The sequence below is a fragment of the Bos taurus genome, chromosome X (assembly GCF_002263795.3).
Source record: "Bos taurus isolate L1 Dominette 01449 registration number 42190680 breed Hereford chromosome X, ARS-UCD2.0, whole genome shotgun sequence".
Lineage (NCBI taxonomy): Eukaryota > Metazoa > Chordata > Mammalia > Artiodactyla > Bovidae > Bos > Bos taurus.
The window spans coordinates 49,371,352-49,392,506 of NC_037357.1; the positions used below are offsets into that span (position 1 = coordinate 49,371,352).

General features: G+C 40.3%; 1 protein-coding gene across 3 annotated transcripts in view; it reads right to left on the reverse strand.

The window, feature by feature from the left end:
* Window positions 1-21,155, reverse strand: part of PCDH19 (protocadherin 19) — a 133,775-nt gene that overhangs the window by 72,651 nt on the left and 39,969 nt on the right. The window lies entirely within an intron of this gene.

Genomic DNA, 21,155 nt, shown 5'->3' on the forward strand with positions numbered 1-21,155 from the left:
ATAAATGCAGGCAAGGTAATCCTCCACTGTGGATTTAAACTCTGCACTTCCCTTTGTTTTAAGACATTTTGCTCAGCACTGGTTATATAGGGAGGCCTTCATTTTATCACAGATATAGAGGCAAACAAGTATTACACCTAAAACAGGGTGAAAAGCAGTCCAGAGTGGGTGCCAAAGCCTTTCATGTGAAACATGAAGTTTGAAAGTAAACCCTTGTCTCAGCTCCCATCATTAAAACACCACTGTCTAATGTGGTTACAGTAGACTGCCTGAGCAACAGCTTTACAAAAGCAAATGCAGAATACCTGCCAGATAAAAGAGTTGGGAAAACAGCTGATAAGCATCCAGAGGTTGGGGGCAGATTGCAGGGGGGTCAGCCTTAGGAGGGTGAAACACAGGGAAAAGTCAACACTGAAGTAACTGGAGGTCCTAAAAAAGTGGATCTTATGTCCAAAACTAAAGTACTACTCTGAAAAGTGCCCATCTCCTCTGCCCCCCTGCCAGTCTACCAGAAATTCTCACCATTCTCACCATTCCTTAGGGCCTTCCGAAATCACTTCAACTGAAAGTGCCTGTGAAAGGAAACACAATAGCTGTCGAGCTAACAACAGCAGATTCCTTTCAGATGACTACATGTCACACATGAACTATGCTAGGCTCTTAAACACAGCTTTAGGTTTCAGGGAGCTCAGACTCCTTGAAAACAGGAAAACAGGACAGGTGATAGCAGTTCTACCACATGAGTACCAAATAGCCAACAGTCTGGATAGGGACCCTAAGTATCTAGAGTAGGTGGGGATGGGGGTGGCAAGTAGGTGAGAGAAAGAGAATGTAAAGAGAAGAAAACTAAATCCCCATCACTCTCCTGTACTTACTGGTGCATGCCCATGTTCTCCCCATGCCCCTTATTTGAAAATGAGCTGTGTAATTATATCTGGTAAAGAACTTGCCTGCCAATGTAGGAAACAGAAGAGACACAGGTTCAATCCCTGGGTTGGGAAGATTCTCCCAGAGGAGGGCATGGCAACCCACTACAGTATTCTTGCCTGGAGAATCCCATGGGCAGAGGACCCTGGCAGGTTACAGTCCATGGGGTTGGAAGAGTCAGACATGACTGAAGCGACTGAGCATGCACACATGCAAGCACACCAGCTTTTTCTAAAGGATAAAATCCCCTTTAATGAAAATCACAAGTAAGTTTTGGTGTTGTTGGAAGGAATGGATTGGGAGAGTTAAAATCAAAAAGGTTAGTTCATTTCTAATTGTTTCATAAGAAAATGGAGGCTGAAATTGTTGCAAACATAACTACAAGAGGAGGAAGCAAACTTGAAGCTGCATTGGGAATACAGTGCTGGAAGAGCTTATCCATCAGTGAGTCAACCAACAAGCACTTCTTGAATTAATTTCTACACCAATATAAAAGGCAAAAATAGTGTTGGGTAAATGTGTTCTTCTATGATATTCAGTACAATATATAATTTAATAAGTGGAAGTCTGCTAAGTGCTTCCCAGGTAGTGCTGGTGGTAAAGAATCTGACTGCCAATGCAGGTAGACGTAAGAGATGCAAGTTCGATCCCTGGGTTGGGAAGATCCCCTGAAGGCGGGCATGACAACCCATTCCAGTATTCTTGCCTGGAGAACCCCATGGACAGAGGAGCCTGGTGGGCTACAGTCCATAGGGTTGCAGAGTTAGACTCAACTAAAGCGATTTAGTACACGAAGCATGCTAACTGCCCCCGACACACCCACACAAAAGGATTCTGCCCAAATAAAACAGGGAAATGATTAAGCACTGAGTTTAATTATTAGTTTGTGCAACCTAGGGCAAATTACTTAATTTCTCACTTTCCTCCTCCATAAAATAGCCATGAATTCATGTGTGCTAATTTGCTTCAGTCATGTCCAACTCTTTGTGACCCTATGGACTGTAGCCTGCCAGGCTCCTCTGTCCAGGGAATTCTCCAGGTAAGAATACTAGAGTGGGTTGCCATGCCCTCCCCCAGGGGATATTCCCGATCCAGGGATCGAACCCATGTCTTATGTCTCCTGCATCAACAGGCGGGTTCTTTACCACTAGCACCACCTGGGGAGCCCTAAAATAGGCATAACAGAAAACAAATCCTAAGAGGAATTTCAAGTGCATTTGTCATAACTCATGGTAGGAATGGTGGAAATCCTTATCCTCTGCTTTCTACAGAATATGGATTCCCAAGTAGGATCTGGGATTTGCCCCATTTGGGCAATAAAAGAGTACCATGCAGCACACATTCCATCGCAGCCTCCAAACTTCCTAAATCAGTTTTTCCAAGGAAGTTAACAGAGACACAGGTGTAAAAGAAAGGAAGATACTAGCTTTGCACAGAAAGCATGAGCAACATTCCAAGATATTGCCACATTAAGTCAGTTTTCAGGTAGAATAGTTTATACCGCTTTGCATATATGTGTGCACTGTGCATCAAATTCAGAGCCCTGTGGAGATATGACAGAACTCTGGGCAAATAAGCTAAATCATACAAATTTATCCCTCGTGACTGTATTACTTCTTGGTCCTAATGGAGTACTATATCTCACCTTGAGGATTCCCACTCACAGGCACTGAGTTATAGGAGAACACAGGTCTAGAAGATTTACTTATGGAAACTTAGCAATTCTCTTTCCCTTGCTGTGGTATACAAGTGGGTTAACCTGGACAGATATGCCAGGCATGATCTGCCACTGTAGGGTAGGAAAGTGTCATTGAAGCTTATCACCTTGCTCTCTTTCTCTTTTTACTCTAAAAGGGTAAACTCCCCACCCCCGCCACCCATTTTCGTCTGTCCTGACCTTCAAATGTAAATATTGTATTCCCCAAACCAGCACAAACCATAATAGACAGATGGCCCATGCTACATCCTCATGCAATTAGCAGCACTAGTCATGAGACAGGTTCCTAGAACCAATTTTCCCATAGCGGATGGAGCTATGCTGAGTCATCCATTGCCTTTTGCCTCTGTAATCAGTCTCAGGTCTTTTTGTGAGGCAGCTTGGTGAGAACTATGGAAACAACCTATGCAACAGAATTATTCTATTAATAATTGGAGAGGATATACTATTCTGGCCTCATTAGGACTACAGTCCAAACAACTGAGCCAACTGGCCATAGATGGCCTATGATGAGTCAGGGTAAACTAACATCAAGTATTCTTGCTTGTACTGATTCAAAGTGTGTGTTCAAATCCAAATGCACTGAAAGAGTACATTTTTTTTCCACACTTCAGGTAGAGCAAAGAATGAGACTCAGACCACCCTGAAGAAGGAAATAATTTCTCTTAATGAATAGTTTGCAAGTCTTAAGCCAGTGGTTCTTAGCCCTAACTGCACATTAGAGTCAACTAGGGAATTTTTTTTTAATACTGTTGAGAAGATCCCACTCCAAGAGATTCTGAGGTAATTGGTCTGGAGTGGGGCCCAGGCATTAGTACTTTTTTAAAAGCTTCCTAGGTAATTCTAACAGACATCCAGAGTGGAGAACTGTCTTGGGCGAAAGACCAGACACTGGCTTTGACCCGATGTGCTGTGTTTTCTAAGGCAAGCCTAGAAGATGGCATATCTTTTGCCAGATTATCTACCAAGGTCATCTCAACAAAGACTAAAAAATGACAAAAGAAATACACGTTTTAGGAAATAATAAAACAGCTTTTCTTTTTTGCATGAATGTATTGGCTCCCAGTTAGCCTTATTTAATCAAAATTTGCTTGACATTATTCCAATCCCCTCTCTAAGTATTCTAAATGGGAAATAACATGAAACATTTGAGAGGGGAAATTTTATCTAAATGTCACATTAATTTCACTAGGAAATGTCCGCATCTCCAATGAGACAGCCAAGTTAACACAGGAACACAGCAAAGAGAGAAGAACATTTGTTTCTGAAAAATTTAAATTTTGACATCAAAAAAATGGGTCTAGAGCAAACTTTTATTATATAGTATTTTTATGATAATAATTATATTCCCAGTCTCAACAGTAAGTGTCACTTTCCTATCATGTAACATATTCCTCCCAAACCCTTTCTCTAATTAGAATTCTTTATCCTAGGATTCACTGAGAACAGACTTCTCACTTTGTTTAGGTTTAATCAAATCTGAATTTTCTGAAAACAAAGAATTAATACTTGTGGATAGTAGAGTTTTTTGCATAGCTTAGAGCTTTCTTCTCTAAGGACTAAAACTTTGGTTTAAAATCCTACACATCATGCCTTGTTTGTTTTTTTATTGGAGGGTAATTGCTTTATAATATTGTGCTGGTTTCTGGCATACATCAACACGAATCAGCCACAGGTATACATATGTCCCCTGTCTCTTGAACCTCCCTCCCGTCTCCCACCATATCCCACCCCCCACCAGGTTGTCACAGAGCACTAGATTAAGCTCCCTGTGTCACACAGCAAATTCCCACTATCTGTTTTACATATGGTAATGTATATGTTTCCTCACTTCTCTCTCAATTCATCCCACCCTCTCCTTCCTCCACCATGTTCACAAGTCTGATCTCTATGTCTGCATCTCTATTGCTGCCCTGCAAATAGGTTCATCAGTACCGTCTTTCTAGATTCCATACACATGCATTAATATACAATATTTGTCTTTCTCTCTCTGACTTACTTCACTCTGTACAATAGGCTCTAGGTTCATCTATCTCATTAGGACTGACTCAAATGTGTCTCATTAGGACTGACTCAAATGTGTTCTTTTTAACAGCTGAGTAATATTCCATCATATATATGTACCACAATTTCTGTATCAATTCATCTGTCAATGGACATCTAGGCTGCTTCCATGTTCTAGCTATTTAAAAAATGTTGCAACAAATTGCCTTGTTTTTGAACATTATTACAGTTTCTTAATGGTTCCTCTGAAGTGCCTTTCTAAACATAAATCACTGTACCATGCAGGTTTGCCTGTACACTCACTGACTTCAAAAAACACCGTGTCTTTTGAGTTCTTACCTTTAATTTTTAACATATGTCTCCCACCAACTTGCCATAAAACACTCAATATTGTTACTACTCAGTGCTATTAGTACACCAAAGCAGCTCCTCTTCCATTTCAAGTTTGATAATTCTCTCCTGTGTTCTTGGAAACTATATATTTATTAGAATAGTCTAGAAAAAGAGACTTAAGTTCTGGATAGAGAGATGAGATGTTTTTTTAAGAGGGAAATGGCATGATCTTTACTGCAAGGACTTTTCTATGTTTTAGGGTTTGCTGTTGTTTAGGTTTTTTTTTTTTTTTTTTTCCCTGCACAGGAGCCTTCTTTGCTAACTATTTTCAATTCTCATCTTCTTTCTGGATGTGGGAGTTTTCTAGAGAGACTTTGGGGTGGGTGGTATGTTATTATGTTAATGAGTCTGGCATATCACAAGTCAAATACTTCCACTTTGTCAGGCCCCCAAGGTACCAGAATGCCCTACTTTCATTGTCATTTTGCATTACTTTCACAGTTCACTGAGTTGTGCCCTAGTCTCTGGAAAAGTGACTGTGACTCTCAGTCACCAGTCTTTATCATCAGTACAGACTTCAACCCTAAGGAGAAAGAAGCCCAATAAATGCAGATATCCAGGACTAGAATCTTTGCCCAGAGGCACAAATCCTCAGGTCACACTATAACGTTAAAAAAGGTTACAGATGCTGAGATGAAAACCTTAAGGTTTTCATTTGAAAATGAACAGCCATTTTAAATTATACTTTAAAAGTCCCATCAAACTGAAAAACATTATAGCTGCAATTTGCTAACTAATTTCTTTTTAATTTTTCACTCAGTCATTTTATCAATACAAACAGGAAAACTAGAATCCCAAATCAGATGCACAGCAAAATGATTTTTAAATGCTGGTTCTTTTTTTAACTGCTGATGTCTAATAATGATAATTGTACCTATTGATCATATGATAAGACTCATAACCTTTTTCTGAAAGTAACTGCTGCTTTAGATGTTCAAATGGCATCTTTTCACAAAGGCATTTTTTTAAGGAAATGAATTGACAAATGGCCTTTCCCTCCTTACTATCTTCAGCACATAAAAATGAAAATGTAAATTCTATATAAAAATAAAGCTAACATGCCTGCAGCTAAAATGTATATTCAAAGACTCATTCATCCAGACAGCAGAAGCTGAATGAGAAAGTAGTGAAGACAGAATAAAAGGCACCATCCACAGAGCTGCCATCACCAGAATTATCCTGAACTGGAAAACAAGCTAAGTAACCTTCCACTAGCCATGCCTATGTGCACATTAGTGCTAATTCTCATGTACAGACACACACAGTCTGACTACAGTAAGCAATGCGATGTAGGGGAGGGGGTGAACTGAACTCTCTCCTCGTGTCTGTCACTGACTCATTGGTGGCCTTGAATAAAGCACTCAATCCCTCTGGAAGTGTTAATTTATCTATCTAGGAAATAAAGAGAACAACCCAAATGATGCCAATGTTCCCTTCAAGCCCCGGCTCTTGTTCAGTCATTCGTTTTTTCATTCATTCCTACATGCAATAAACATGCACCAAACCCTGAGAACGAAAAAAAAAAAATATATATATACGCTAGACCAGCAAGGAGATAACAAAATGATCAACTCTGTGCTAGGGGTGGTTATACTTGTGCACAGGCTATGGAGTGGACCTTTGAGAACTGTACCACAACTCAGTGTAACTAAAGTCTGTCGCTAAGTGGTGTCCAACTCTTTTGCGACCCCATGGACTGCAGCTCACAAGGTCCATAGGATTTCCCAGGCAAGAATACTGGATTGGGTTGCCATTTCCTTCTCCACTATGGAATTAATTAGCACACTAATGGCTTGATGATAGTAGGTGATACACATAGGAGAATTTGGCCTTTATATTTGCTACACATACAAACCCATGTCACAAATACAGGGAACCTCCCTCTCCTATCAAATGAGTTATAAGACTTATAAAATTCTTACAAATAGCATGCCCCTTTGGCTTCACTTCCACAGCCTTCATCAACTTGTGCCACTACTTCATCTCCATCTGCCTTTTGCCCATTCTGCAAATGCTATGTGCATAACCTTTCTTGCCCACTATTTTCATCACAACATTTCTCTTTTCAAGGCTTCAAAGAAACCTTTCAATGGTTCCCTGTTGCACGTAGCATTGGTGATTTAGTTGCTAAGTCGTGTCCAACTCTCGTGACCCCATGGACTGTAGCCTGCCAGGCTCCTCTGTCCGTGGGATTTTCCATGCAAGAATACTGGAGTGTATTGCCATTTCCCTTCTCCAGGGGATCTTCCCAACCTAGGAATCAAACCCAGGTCTCCTGCATTGCAGGCAGATTCTTTACCAACTGAGCTAACTTGAAATTAAATCTTTAGCTGAGCAGTCATCCAATACCAAGTCCTCTACTTCCCTTATATCTCAACCCTCATTTCTAATATGCCTACATCTCTGATCATCCCACACAGCTTAACATGTTCTCAGCACTTAGTGTACAGACTATGTGATGTACTTATGCTTTTCCTCAGGTTCTATGATTATTTCATGTGTAGTATGTCAGTATATCCTCCAACTAGACTGGAAGCTTTCTTTTGAAGTCTCAGTGCCACAATGCTGGACACTTAGCAAGTGCTCATGTAATGAATCCATCAATGAAAGACCAGAGAAGGGGTGGAAGGGGTTAAGAATAAAGCTTCTTATTACTGTTAAAGCAGATGACCAAATCTGTAAGGCCAAGGTGGTCTGTTTCTTCAGAAAGCATCCCTTCTGCCCACTGTCTTCTGTAGTTACAGTTTGTTCTCTGTCCTTATTCCCAACAATGACCTTATAAATACACAGTAGTCTAGATATAACTGCCAAGGATAAGATGCTACGGTTAGGTGATTCCTGCCCATCATCCATCAGTCCTGCCGTATCTCTGGGAATGGCAGTAATGACACATGATAGTGTTTCCAAAACAGGGTAGATAAAATTTCTGTGAAAAGATAAAGCTTTGCCTTATCTGTAGAACTCTGAGCCACAGACTGACAGTGTGACAGCTACTTTTCATCATGTTAAAGAAGACTCTAGGATTCCAATGGCTTGCAGACAGGGCTATCAGTAGGAAACATAGGCCATTTAGTTAACATCCAAGTCAAGTTGAAAGAGTTCCCCTCTTGGTGGCCTTTTATCATCACTGTTAAAATTTCACTGGCACCATCGATATAGACAGACTACCTAGAGGTGACAAAGGCAGCTTAGAGAAAGCCCTTTTCTCTACCCTCATCTTTTATTGGGTCAAAGTTGTGACTTTAGAAGAGCAACCCAGTACATATTTTACTACAAAGGCCTCCTTGAGAAACCTAGGAACTTTCTGTAGGAATCCATGCAATTCAGAGGCAAAGAGCCTACTGAATGACCAGACTAAACACCATCCCATTATACAGATAAGAACAGTTTTCTGTTCTTCTCCGGGACCCTTTTCTAAGTCCTTTGTGGGGTACAGTGCCCTTGAAAATAATATCTGCTTACAAAAAGCTCTGAGGAACCAGTTAATGCTTATTCTACACAGGAATGCAAAAACAACAAGACTTTGGTGTGGATACAAGTAGTTTAAGACTAAATAAAATGACTAACCCAATCACATGAGTCATATCATCTCATCCCACATAAACAAAATTCAACCTGAGAAGTAAATAGCTATCAACCACATTCACCAGTAGAACAAAACCTGGAGGGTAATCATCAACCCCAAATATGTAAATACCACACATTAAAGCTATTTTGTAGGCTCAGAGTGCCTTTCATCCCCAAATATTACAGTATTTTACAAGCAGGTGCCAACTGTTACTCCCCTACTTAAACAGCCAAGAAAACAAACACACAGGTTAAATGCTACAGCCACGTTAAATACTGACTCAGCTAGCTGCTGCTGCTGCTGGTGCTAAGTCACTTCAGTCGTGTCTGACTCTGTGTGACCCCATAAATGGCAGCCCACCAGGCTCCCTCATCCCTGGGATTCTCCAGGCAAGAACACTGGGGTGGGTTGCATTTCTTTCTCCAATGCATGAAAGTGAAAAGTGAAAGTGAAGTCACTCAGTTGTGTCTGACTCTTCGCGATCCCATGTACTACAGCCTACCAGGCTCCTCCGTCCATGGGATTTTCCAGGCAAGAGTACTGGAGTGGGTTGCCATTTCCTTCTCCAGACTCAGCTAGAACAAGTCACAAAAACAAGAACAACAAGAAAAAACCCCAGGAACACTGTTCTTGGCATGACCTACTACTGAGATGGAAAGCAAACACAAGCTGGTAACAACAGAGAAGTGATTAGCCTGCTTTCTACCTATTTTTCTCTGAATGACTTTCTTTGCTACTTTTTGTGAATGGGTCAGGAGAGTATAGCATAGCAGAGAGACAAAAGAAAAACTTGGCACACACTACTGCAGGTAGTTCTCCAGATGGAGATGGCTCCAGGAACGAGCTACTTTCTTCCCTGCAACCTTGGTGACCATTTCAATTGTCCTTTAGAGATATTGACAACCATCTTTACAAGGTGACATAAGATGACTAGTGATGACTTTATGGGGTAGCTTCAATTTCAGAAGCTATGATTTGATAAAGTTGATCCAACTGACAATAAGAAACCAATTTAAGACCTTCCACAGCAATGGCCCAGGGAGCCACAGTAAGAGCTCTCCTGAATCCAGCCTATCTTTGAGTCCTTCTGGAAACCCACTCCAGTATTCTTGCCAGGATAATTCCATGGACAGTAAAGCCTGGCGGGCTATAGTCCATGCAATTGCAAAGAGTCAGACATGACTGAGCAACTGAGCATGCACAGCTTAGAGAAGGTTCAGCACTCTGGTCCATTTCTGCTGAATTCTATTTAATTGGCCTCAATTCTCTACTACTTAGCAGCTACGGAGTCCTGACTGCCTGCAGAGTGCAATTTCTATTGAGCAAACCTTGTCAGCTGAAAAACTTTCAAAATATTTGGAGGGAGCGCTGCAGGTGACTCTGCCTGTGGGCCCAAACAACACCCCCAAATCCAGTTCCAGACCCAATCTCATTATTTATATTATACATCACTTAAAGCCCGGTTGCCTCCACAAGCTTATTTAAGAGTGAAGGAAAAACAGCCTTTGGCATATCATTCTAAATTCATTTCCCTTGTACCGGCTTGTTGCTCAAGCCTGTAACATGTGATCATGCCGACAAAAAACAACCAAGTTCTACACCATCTTGAAAATAGTGAATGTGTTAGCTTCTGATATTGATGTTTTCTAATTAGATGAAACACAATAGATCATTTGCTTGTTTGTGGTCAATGAAATTTTCCATAGTTCTCTTTTGGTGTAGTTATTCTGATGACCATGGCAAACACAGTATATGGGAGGCATATAGGCAAGAATGTGCACACACGGCATCCATTTATATTTACTGTCACTAAAATGACAACAGATTATTTCCGATCTTTTTAAGTACTAATTTCAAATTTAATGAGGCACAATAAACATTTCTCAAAATCAGACTCCATGGTTGCTTACCATTGGCAACCCTCTAATTATGACCAGAGTTTAAATAAAGGGTGTTCAGTTCTGTTGAAATTATTAGTCACTGAAGGAAATCCATGGTAGCCTCCAGTTTCTAGTGACTTACACAAGCACTGCAGAAAATCTGTGTTGGAAGCAAGACAGAACTTACACTTCAGCATCACTTCATGACACATAAATGAGAAGCAATAGAAAGAGGATTTGGAGAAGGAAATGGCAACCCACTGCAGTATTCTTGCCTGGAGAATCCTGTGGACAGAGGAGCCTGGTGGGCTGCTGTCCATAGGGTCACACAGAGTTGGACACGACTGAAGCAACTTAGCATCCATGCATGCATTGCAGAAGGAAATGGCAACCCACCCCAGTGTTCTTGCCTGGAGAATCCCAGCGACAGAGGAGCCTGGTGGGCTGCCGTCTATGAAGTCGCCCAGGGTCAGACACGACTGAAGCGACTTAGCAGCAGCAGCAGCAGCAGCGAAAGAGGATTGATTCAAGGAAGTAATGGAAATGTTTACCTAGTCTTTCAAAACCCCTACCTATCCACCCAGATCCTAACAGACCTTCTCATTTTATGCTGGGAAGGGGGTGGTGAGGGCAGGCTGGAATTTGACCTGATTTTGTAAACAGATCCGACATAAGAGTGCCAGCAACCATGCACAGTAAAGCCATAACTACACCTTGAAAAGTGGCTAATATCAGCAGCTTGAAATTGTGAGAGTATTAGAATTCTGTAATGCGGTTATGCAGTGTAACAACAGAACAACAATTACTAGTATGCCTTTCATTTATACGAATCTTTCATCAAAAAGATTTCAGAATGTTTAAAAAGGGTTTCAGGAGAGAGCAAAAATGTACTCAACCTTAGAGCAACCATAAGACAGAGGAATATTCTTAGATGGCAAAAAAGACAGCCAAGGTGGAAACTGGGCCTGAAGGTGGTTACATTTTCTACAGAGCTTATGGTACAGAACTGAAGAATTTTGCTTTTCATCCATTCAGCGAAACTTCTAGGAGGTGCTTGATGAGTGCAATGGAGCAGGTGTCTCCTGTCAACATCATCCTGAAACAATTAGCTTTTGGAAATGGACACAATACAGAAGACTTTGCCCCATTTTTCTTTTTTTCCCCTCTTAACCAACATTAATTGGAGAAGGAAATGGCAACCCACTCCAGTGTTCTTGCCTGGAGAATCCCATGGACGGAGAAGCCTGGTAGGCTGCAGTCCATGGGGTTGCACAGAGTCGGACACGACTGAAGCGACTTAGCAGCAGCAGCAGCAACCAATATTAACTACTTAATCCCACTGCTACTATCATAAGCTAAATAGATATTATTAACCACATTAACAGCAGGACAAAACAGGTTAAAAGACTTGCCCTCTGCTAGAGAGGAGCAGTGTCACATCCAGAACTAGAATTCAAGATTTCTCATTGCAAGTCCCACACTCACAGGCCACACCTCATTAGGATTCTAGGAAAGGCAATGAAATAGAAGTAATTAGGACCAGATGACTGGCTGTACTATTTGGGAGAAAATATAAATACCCTAGCCTGCTTAAACATGACAGGTTCAAGGGTGGTGAACACAACTAGAGCAATTTCCTCTTGCAGGAAGATTAAGAAATAATTAGGGGGAACACCTCACCCTCCCTCTCCCATCAGACTCCCAGCAGCAAAAACCAGGAATAATTCCAAACTTAACTGTCAAAAAAAAATAAGAAGAAGAAAGTCAGAAACATAACATTACTGTACCTGGCAGTCCTACTCCTCAACCTATACAAGTAACTTCTACATTCCTTTCCCCATACAGTTTTTAGCATTCTCCCTCCCCAGCTTTATTCTTAGTTCTTTCTCCACTCACTTTTCTGTATACACACACCCTTCTCTCAAACAAACTAGCACCCTCACTCCTCATCCTAATCTGCCCAATACTTGTGTCTACTTGATAACAACAAAGATTTTGTTTGAGATTCAACCAGTACAAACAGGTGTGGGCAGTCATATCTCCATTCATAACATACACAGGGATACACACATATTACATATAATTTTTATGAGGGAAAAGTGTGTTTTTGCATCTCCATATTAAAAAATGCTTGTTCCTAGTAGACACAGATTCAGCTAGGGCCATAAGTCACCCTGATGACTGTTTCTTCAGATTGTTTTAAGCTTAGAAAAGATCACAGACTATTCAAAGAAAAGTCCTAGAAACCCTCCAAATACAGCCTTCAATGTAAATATAAAGTTCCTACTGGCTGTGTGATCTTGTAGAAATCACTGAACCTCTCTGACCATCAATTTCCTAATCTATAAAATAGAAATAGCACCTGTCCTGACTATCTTATAGAGTTGCTATTAAGATGAAATAAAATAATAAATGTGCAGATGCTTTCTAAAAGTGAACTGCTAGACAAAGGACAAGTCATCTGATTATCAGGTTATAAACTTGATTTCTCTTGAATTTTCATTTCTGTTTCCAACAAAATTTCCAATGTGTAGTTTTTTTCACGTATAGTTTTTTTTTATGAGGTTTCTTACAGGGTATTTTATCTCATTCTCCCCCTATCTGTACTATCATAAAAATAAATAATGCAGTGAACAGTCTTGCTTTGTGCATGCTCAGTCACTACAGTCCTGTCTGACTCTTTGCAACCCTATGGACTGTAGCCCTCCAGGCTCCTCTGTCCATGGAATTCTCCAGGCAAGAATACTAGAGTAAGTTGCCATGCCCTCCTCCAGAGGATCTTCCTAATCTAGGGATCGAACACCCATGTCTCTTACATCTCTTGCATTTGCTGGCAGGTTCTTTATCACTAGTGCCACTGGGAAGCCATATATATATAGAGACCCAACTTCTCTAATTGCTGATTCAACACCTTAACTGGAATGTATGTGTACCTCTGTGTGTGTGTGTGTGTGTGTGTGTGTAGGCAGAGAGAGAGAATATTCAGATAAAGAGAGTTGAAATGACCTCACACCATCTGAAATTATGTGAAAGGCAAGATTTGAGACACTTTAAAAGCCTTTATAAACTAGTTTTTCTTCGCCCCATTTGCTTTCTCTGTTATGATTGAACTGTCACAGAATCTCTTTTAAAAAAAAGAATGAAAGAAAACCTCATCTCAGGGTTAAGTAAAGCACATTAGCATGCATAATTCAGAACCTTCAGCTGGAAATGAGCCATTTCTAGTGTAGTGTATGGATAGAAAAACATGGTTAAAGGGCTACAGCAGCTTGACCAGGGCCTTCTAAGATCCAAAGTAATGAGAGAGTTCAACTCAGAAACACCCTGAGCCTGACTGTGGGCTCATTTTACCATTCCTCAGAGCCATGCTGCCCAGTGGCATAGATATTATAACCAATAACACAGACATAGGTAGGTAATTATTTAAATTTAGCAAACATTGAGTTAAATTTTTAGTTCCTCAATCACAATAGCCATCTTTCAAGTGCTCAGGAGGCAAATGTTGCTAGTGGCTAGTATATTAAACAGTACAGATATAGAATATTTCCATCATCCCATAAAATTCTATTGGACAGGGTTGCCTTAGGAAGACTGTTGACCTGTGACTCAGGACTCTCCAGTCCTGAAACGTGATGTCCTTGGTGACCTAAGGAAATACAAAGAGTAGACCTACTTCTATCACATCATTTAGCACATTGTATTACCTATGTGTCAGCCACACAAGGCTGGAAACTTAAGGGCTTCAGTGGCTGTCACCATTTCTGGCACAGAGCAGGTACTCTCCCACCGCTTGTTAGTTAGCATTAGCTAATGTTAGCTGATGGTAGACCCATCCATCAGATAAGAAGAGCTCATTTGCCTCTTTCATAGATGAAATGAAAGGATTCTTGCAAAGCTCTTTTAAGAAAGGCTATTGTGCTTCCTCTACTTGTATTTGTTTCAACATTTCTCAAGAATTTAGATTGTAGGGAGAACTGGCTTAAGTAAAAACTAGTCTTCTGTCTCCCCATCCCTGTAAACACATCTCTTTCATTTATCCAAAGAATCATTTGAGAACCTAAAATATTAGAATGCCATGTCTACTAATATGCCAGTATACACATACATCATATTGAACATGATATCATCTACACCTTTAAAAGGGGTTTTTAACCAGAATTGAAAGAGACACGTGCACCCCAATGTTCATCGCAGCACTGTTTATAACAGCCAGGACATGGAAGCAACCTAGATGTCCATCAGCAGATGAATGGATAAGAAAGCTGTGGTACATATACACAATGGAGTATTACTCAGCCATTAAAAAGAATACATTTGAATCAGTGCTAATGAGGTGGATGAAACTGGAGCCTATTATACAGAGTGAAGTAAGCCAGAAAGAAAAACACCAATACAGTATACTAATGCATATATATGGAATTTAGAAAGTTGGTAACGATAACCCTGTATGCGAGACAGCAAAAGAGGCACAGATGTATAGAACAGTCTTTTGCACTCTGTGGGAGAGGGAGAGGGTGGGATGAATGGCATTGAAACATGTATAATATCATATATGAAACAAATCGCCAGTCCAGGTTCGATGCAGGATACAGGATGCTTGGGGCTGGTGCCCTGGGATGACCCAGAGGAATGGTACAGGGAGGGAGGAGGGAGGGGGGTTCAGGATGGGGAACATGTGTACACCCGTGGCAGATTCATGTTGATGTATGGCAAAACCAATACAATATTGTAAAGTAATTAGCCTCCAATTAAAATAAATAATTTTTTAATTTTAATTTATTTATTTTAATTGGAGGCTAATTACTTTACAATATTGGTTTTGCCATACATCAACATGAATCTGCCACAGGTGTACATTTAAAAAAACAAATAAATAAAAAATAAAAAGGGTTTTTACAATCTAATACAGTGAGAAACATTTGTTGGCTGTATCTCTCAATGGTCCAATTTTTTAAATTATTTTCTTAAATGGCACCTTGTTTCAGTACGGCAACTGTTTTTTCATATAGCCTTGCCCTATGATCTTTTCCAATAACCAAAGCAGTTTTAAGAAGTACATAGGCAAGGTATTATTTTCCCTTTTTAACAGATGTAAAAACTGAGTCCCAGAGTGTTTTTTTAATTCAAGATCAATAGCCAATTATTGGCAGAGTCAGAGCAAAAGCCTAAGGCCCCTGCTTCCCAGACCAGGGTGCCTTCCACTCGGTCTAACTTTCTAGACAGTAGGAAATGGAAACCCAGTCGGCTGACACTGCTTTATTTTCAGTCTATGGTCTCCTCTAAGTTCTTTCATGAATTTAAAAAATCCAACCTTTTATGCAATATTAATTATTTCTTATATCATGACAGAGTCTTTAGTTGCTTTTCTGCCAAATGTGGTCATTTGCAAAGGTTCTTGAAGTCATTAGTGCAGTCTGACCATGCTATGCCCTAGGCTTTGAAAAATTTCCTTTTGGCCTCATGACCATCACAGAATCAATTACCCAGAGAGTATTAAAGCTCAAAAAGATCTTAGAGTATCTAATCTCTCTTTGTGTCCCTGTCTCTCTCTCTCTCTCTCTCTCTCTCTCTCTGTCACACACACACACACACACACACACACTCAATACTTTGAAGACAAGGAAATGGGCCCAGGGAACCTCACCACCACCCTCAAAGTATCACAGTTGGTTTTTAGAAACCCAGACATAAGTTTAGAACTCAGCTCTTCGGCCACCAGGACTCATCCCTCTCTACCTGCCCAACTTCTTCCTGTTATTTCTCCTAAGAAGTCCTCAAAGAGTAAAACCTAATGCTGTAAATTCTGTCAACAGAATTCCTCAAGGGAGGGAAAAGTAAAATTTAGTGCAAATGATGTTTGTAAATCATTTGTCAATATCCTATCATTAAGAAAAGTAATTGTTCCTCAGGATCCTGCAGAAAGAGGATGTATGATCCACCCAAGGAAACAGAGTAATCTGAAAAAGCTGAGTAATCTGGAAAAAAAAAGTGAAATGATAAAGCTCAGTGAAATACAGTCTCATTCTAGCAAATGACTTGTTTTGTTGCCACTTAAATTGCTCATCTGTAATTGCTAGAGATAAACTGCAATCAAAATACAGTATCTTCTATTAGTGCCCACTGGGGATTGTTTGATCATAGTGAAATTATCGAAAAGGTAAATTTGCTCATTTTTACTGCCTCAGTGGAAACTGGCACTAGACTACTGAGGGGGGCTAGACTGATGGCAAATGTTGCTTCCTGGTGAGGGAGCTTTTCTCCTCTCTAAATAAGACAGAGGCCCTGCCTCTGTGACTAAAAACTAAGCAGGAAAGGAGGAGTTTGCTCTGCCCACTTCCTCAAAGCATCATTCTCAGGCTTAGTTTCTTCTCCATGTTGTACTAATACCTTTGTAGTTCAGACGTCACTAATTCATATTTGGTGATCATTCTGATAGAGATAGGCTGCTGTATCTATTTTTAAAAAGGTTTACTGAGCAAATTATGGTGTAAACAAGATTACAAGGGAAGTGTTTAAACTACTTAAGAGAATAAATTGTTTTTAAGCACTGAAGAAGCAATTTACAAACAATAAATATGTTAATTGCACATCATTCTTATTTAGTCATTAAAGCAGATCCAAGGACGTCTACTTGGCAAAACTTCCTGGCAAGGGCTTTGTTAACTTACTTCTTATTACTCTATGAACTTGAAAGTAATAAAATTGCATTTTTTTTCTCTCTGCAATTCCAACTGGCCTTCCCCCAAGTTAGTCTCAATTAATCAAATTTGACTGTACTATATAAAGGCTGAGTAAAATGACAAAGCCATCAGCCCAGGGTTGAAAAACAGAAGTCACAGAAAATCCTATACTACTTTTAAGACCCTTCTTTGCACAAACTAAGAAACGAACAGTTAAATGGTCCATAAGAGTAATGGGGGAGGGGACAGAAGGAAAAGCAAAACGAGATCATTCAGAGCTGTCTTTGCCAGTTTAGAACAAATGGAAGTAATACATAACTCAGGCTCAAAATAATTTAATTTAACAAATACTATTAAAGCTATGTGCCAGGCTCCATAGAAAATTCTAAGAGTATGGAGATGAGACAGATTCTACTCCTGTCCTCGAGAAGTCCATATTTCTAGTATTGGGGACAGATAAGTGAAGAGAGAATTATAATGACATGTTGTTAGTGCTATAACAAGGGTATATAGAAAAGAGAGCAACATAGAAGGTTCTCCTAAGTGGCACTTGCCCTCAGAACTACTTTCAGATACATGTGATCCGAAGCAGGGGACGGAACTAGAGAAATTATTTGTTCGGGGGAAAGAGTTTGCTTCTCTCTAACTCTAATTCTTGATTTTGCAAGCTATGTATGAGTGTCAGGTGTGAGAAAGAACATAAGGCATGCTGAATAAATTCAAACAACTTCCCTACAGCCACAAATCCAACTGAATTTGGGTTGGCTCTTCTGTAAAGTTTGGAAGACAAATCACATTCAGTACATTGCTTAAAAAAATCAGTATCCAAAGGGGTAGCTAATTAAACCACAGAGACATTTTTGAGTTAGGACAAGTTTTCTCCAGTGGTCAGACGCTCATCACTTTAAAATTCTTCATGTAGCCTTTGCATAAAGATGAGTCCTGAGACAAGCTGACCCTAGTTTGGATACTCTCTTAAAAATTACCCTAGTCTACTTGCCAGAAGTAGGAAAGAAGATGGAAGTATTTCCTACAGCAGCCTGTAGGTGGACACCTTCACTTTCTTCACATGGCCAACCCATCTGCTCTCAGCTCTACAAGAGGGGCTTCCTCGGTGGCGCTACTGGTAAAGAACCCTGAAGGGACTGACACACAACACTAAACATACACAATAGAAGAGAGTGCCATAAAATTGCACATTTGATGGGAAACATAGTGAGCACTCTCTTTTCTTCTTTTATGGAATCTAAGGATGTGAATTTTATGCTTGCTCCCTTCCTCTTCTGATTGCCTGACGCTCTGCCTTTTTTCCAGAAGAAGCTGAAAGTGTTTGGGTCACCCTCTTGCCTTCTGGTACTGCTAGATCCCTAGTCCCTCCCAATTACCACCTAACCGACTGCCATCCCTGGAGGCCTGATCCCATCCAGTACTTCAAAATGAGGGAAGATCACAGGAAGAAACAAGGGAAATCTTGGCTTGTTCACAAACACTCTATCTCTGCTCTGAGAATGATGCTTCTGTGTCTTCCCTTCCTGGAAATCAGGGCCAGGATATGCTCTTAAGTCAGACTCTTTCTGTCTACTACTGGCCTTAAGCCAACAATGCACACATAGTATTTCTGTGCAAAAAAATCTCTTCGCTCAAAAATTTTTTCCCCTGTACTTTAAAAAATAAATGAAAAAGGCATGAGAAGGTAGACAATTAGTAAATAAAGGTATGAGCGACCCCTCCCTACATGATCTAAAAATAATGAGGATCCAATGGAGGTCAACCATTTCATAAAATTTGCCTTTTGAATATTTATTTTCACAAGTTAATATTTGTTCTGTCATTTGGGATAGTGGTGATGATGATGATTAGAAATGCCTTTTAGAAAGGCTGTAAACCAGAAAATCTCAAAATTTCCCACTACATGCTCACCTTCTCAATATTTCTAAGAGAAAAACAAGCCACATCTAAGGTTATGCCAAGATATTAACTCTTTCCTAACTCCACTAAAAAGCACACCACTACAAAGCCATAAAGGATGTCAAGAAGATGTAAAGATAGCATACTAGCCATCAGTCCAAACTTTGTAAGACCTTGCCTCTGGCAGTGGTGTTCTTCAATGATGAGAAGAGTAAATAAAGCACTCTAAAATGGGGAGGGAAATCCTCATGATCCCCCAATTATCCATCAGGTTTTGGCCTTATACCTGAGAACCAGTCTTCAGGCTGAATATGTAAAAGCTATTGTTCTGGTCAAACAATTAGCTAGTGCTGGGTTCACACAGTATACATTTTCAAAGCAACTAATTCAAAGTTCAAATGTTAGGAAGAAGAATGTTTTACACTTTTGTGACACTTTGGTTTCAGTACCTTCATTTCAATACATTTTTCCAGTGCAGACCAATGATAATGTTGACTTCACGCAACTGAGTTTTTGCCTCTATTATAATAATGCAATAGAAACGTTGTTCGACAAATGATGTGGTCTCCAGGCCTTTTATCAATTTCTTAACCTTTTCTTGAAACTTACTGTGGCCTGTCAGTGTCCTACTTAAAATAAGGTATGCAGAATTGAACATAATACTACAGATGTAATCTGAGCAGCAAAGAATTCAGAGGGGCTAATTCTTCCCATAATCAGGAAATTATTCTTCATTAATGAGGCCTAAGATCCTATTTGTTTTAGAAATCCACTTACCCTCAACTTGCTTCCCCCATAACATTTCTATCATTCCTGAAGACCCCTTCCGTTTTGGCATTACCAGTCCCACTCCAGATTGACATTGGGTTGGAACTTTCGAAAAAGACCACCAGATAGGCAAGCAGAACCACTGAAAGAAGAGTAGACCAAAAGGGAAAGTAACAGAACATTCAAACAAAATAAATTCTCCTCAGAAGGAAAGAGAACAGGCCAGCAATAGTATTACCAAAGTGCCCAGATAAAAAGGACAGTTGGAGACTTCCAGCGATGGTGGCATGGAGAAGGATATCATAGCTGTGCCTGTTGTACTCTTCACTTGTTAACAGCTAATTCCTCCTGCTCACCAAAGTAACACCATATCAACCTAGAGATTATCATACTAAGTGAAGTAAGCCAGACAGAGAAAGACAAATACCATTTAATATCCATTATATGCAGAATCTAAAATGTGATGCAAATCAATTTAGTTACAAAGCAGAAACGGACTCACAGACATAGAAAACAAACTTATGGTTACCAAAGAGGGAGGGGAGGGATAAATTAGACAGTTGAGATTAACATATACATCAGTTCAGTTCAATTCAGTTCAGTCACTCAGTCGTGTCCGACTCTTTGCAACCCCATGGACTGCAGCACCCCAGGCTTCCCTGTCCATCACCAACTCCTGGAACTTACTCAAACTCATGTCCATCAAGTCAGTGATGCCATCCAACCATCTCATCCTCTGACATCCCCTTCTCCTCCCGCCTTCAATCTTTCCCAGCATCAGGGTCTTTTCCAATGAGTCAGTTCTTCTCATCAGGTAGCCAAAGTACTAGAGTTTCAGCTTCACCATCAGTCCTTCCAATGACTATTCAGAACATATGCATACATGCTTTTGAACTGTGATGTTGGAGAAGACTCTTGAGAGTCCCTTGGACTGCAAGGAGATCCAACTAGTCCATCCTAAAGGAGTTCAGCCCTGGGTGTTCATTGGAAGGACTGATGCTAAAGCTGAAACTCCAATACTTTGGCCACCTCATGCAAAGAGTTGACTCATTGGAAAAGACTCTGATGCTGGGAGGGATTGGGGGCAAGAGGAGAAGGGGACAACAGAGGATGAGATGGCTGGATGACATCACCGACTCAATGGATATGAGTTTGAGTGAACTCCGGGAGTTGATGGACAAGGAGTCCTGGCATGCTGCGATTCATGGGGTCGCAAAGAGTCGGACATGACTGAGCGGCTGAACTGAACTGATATATAAAATAACCAAGGACCTACTGTATAGCACAGGGAACTATACTCACTATTTTGT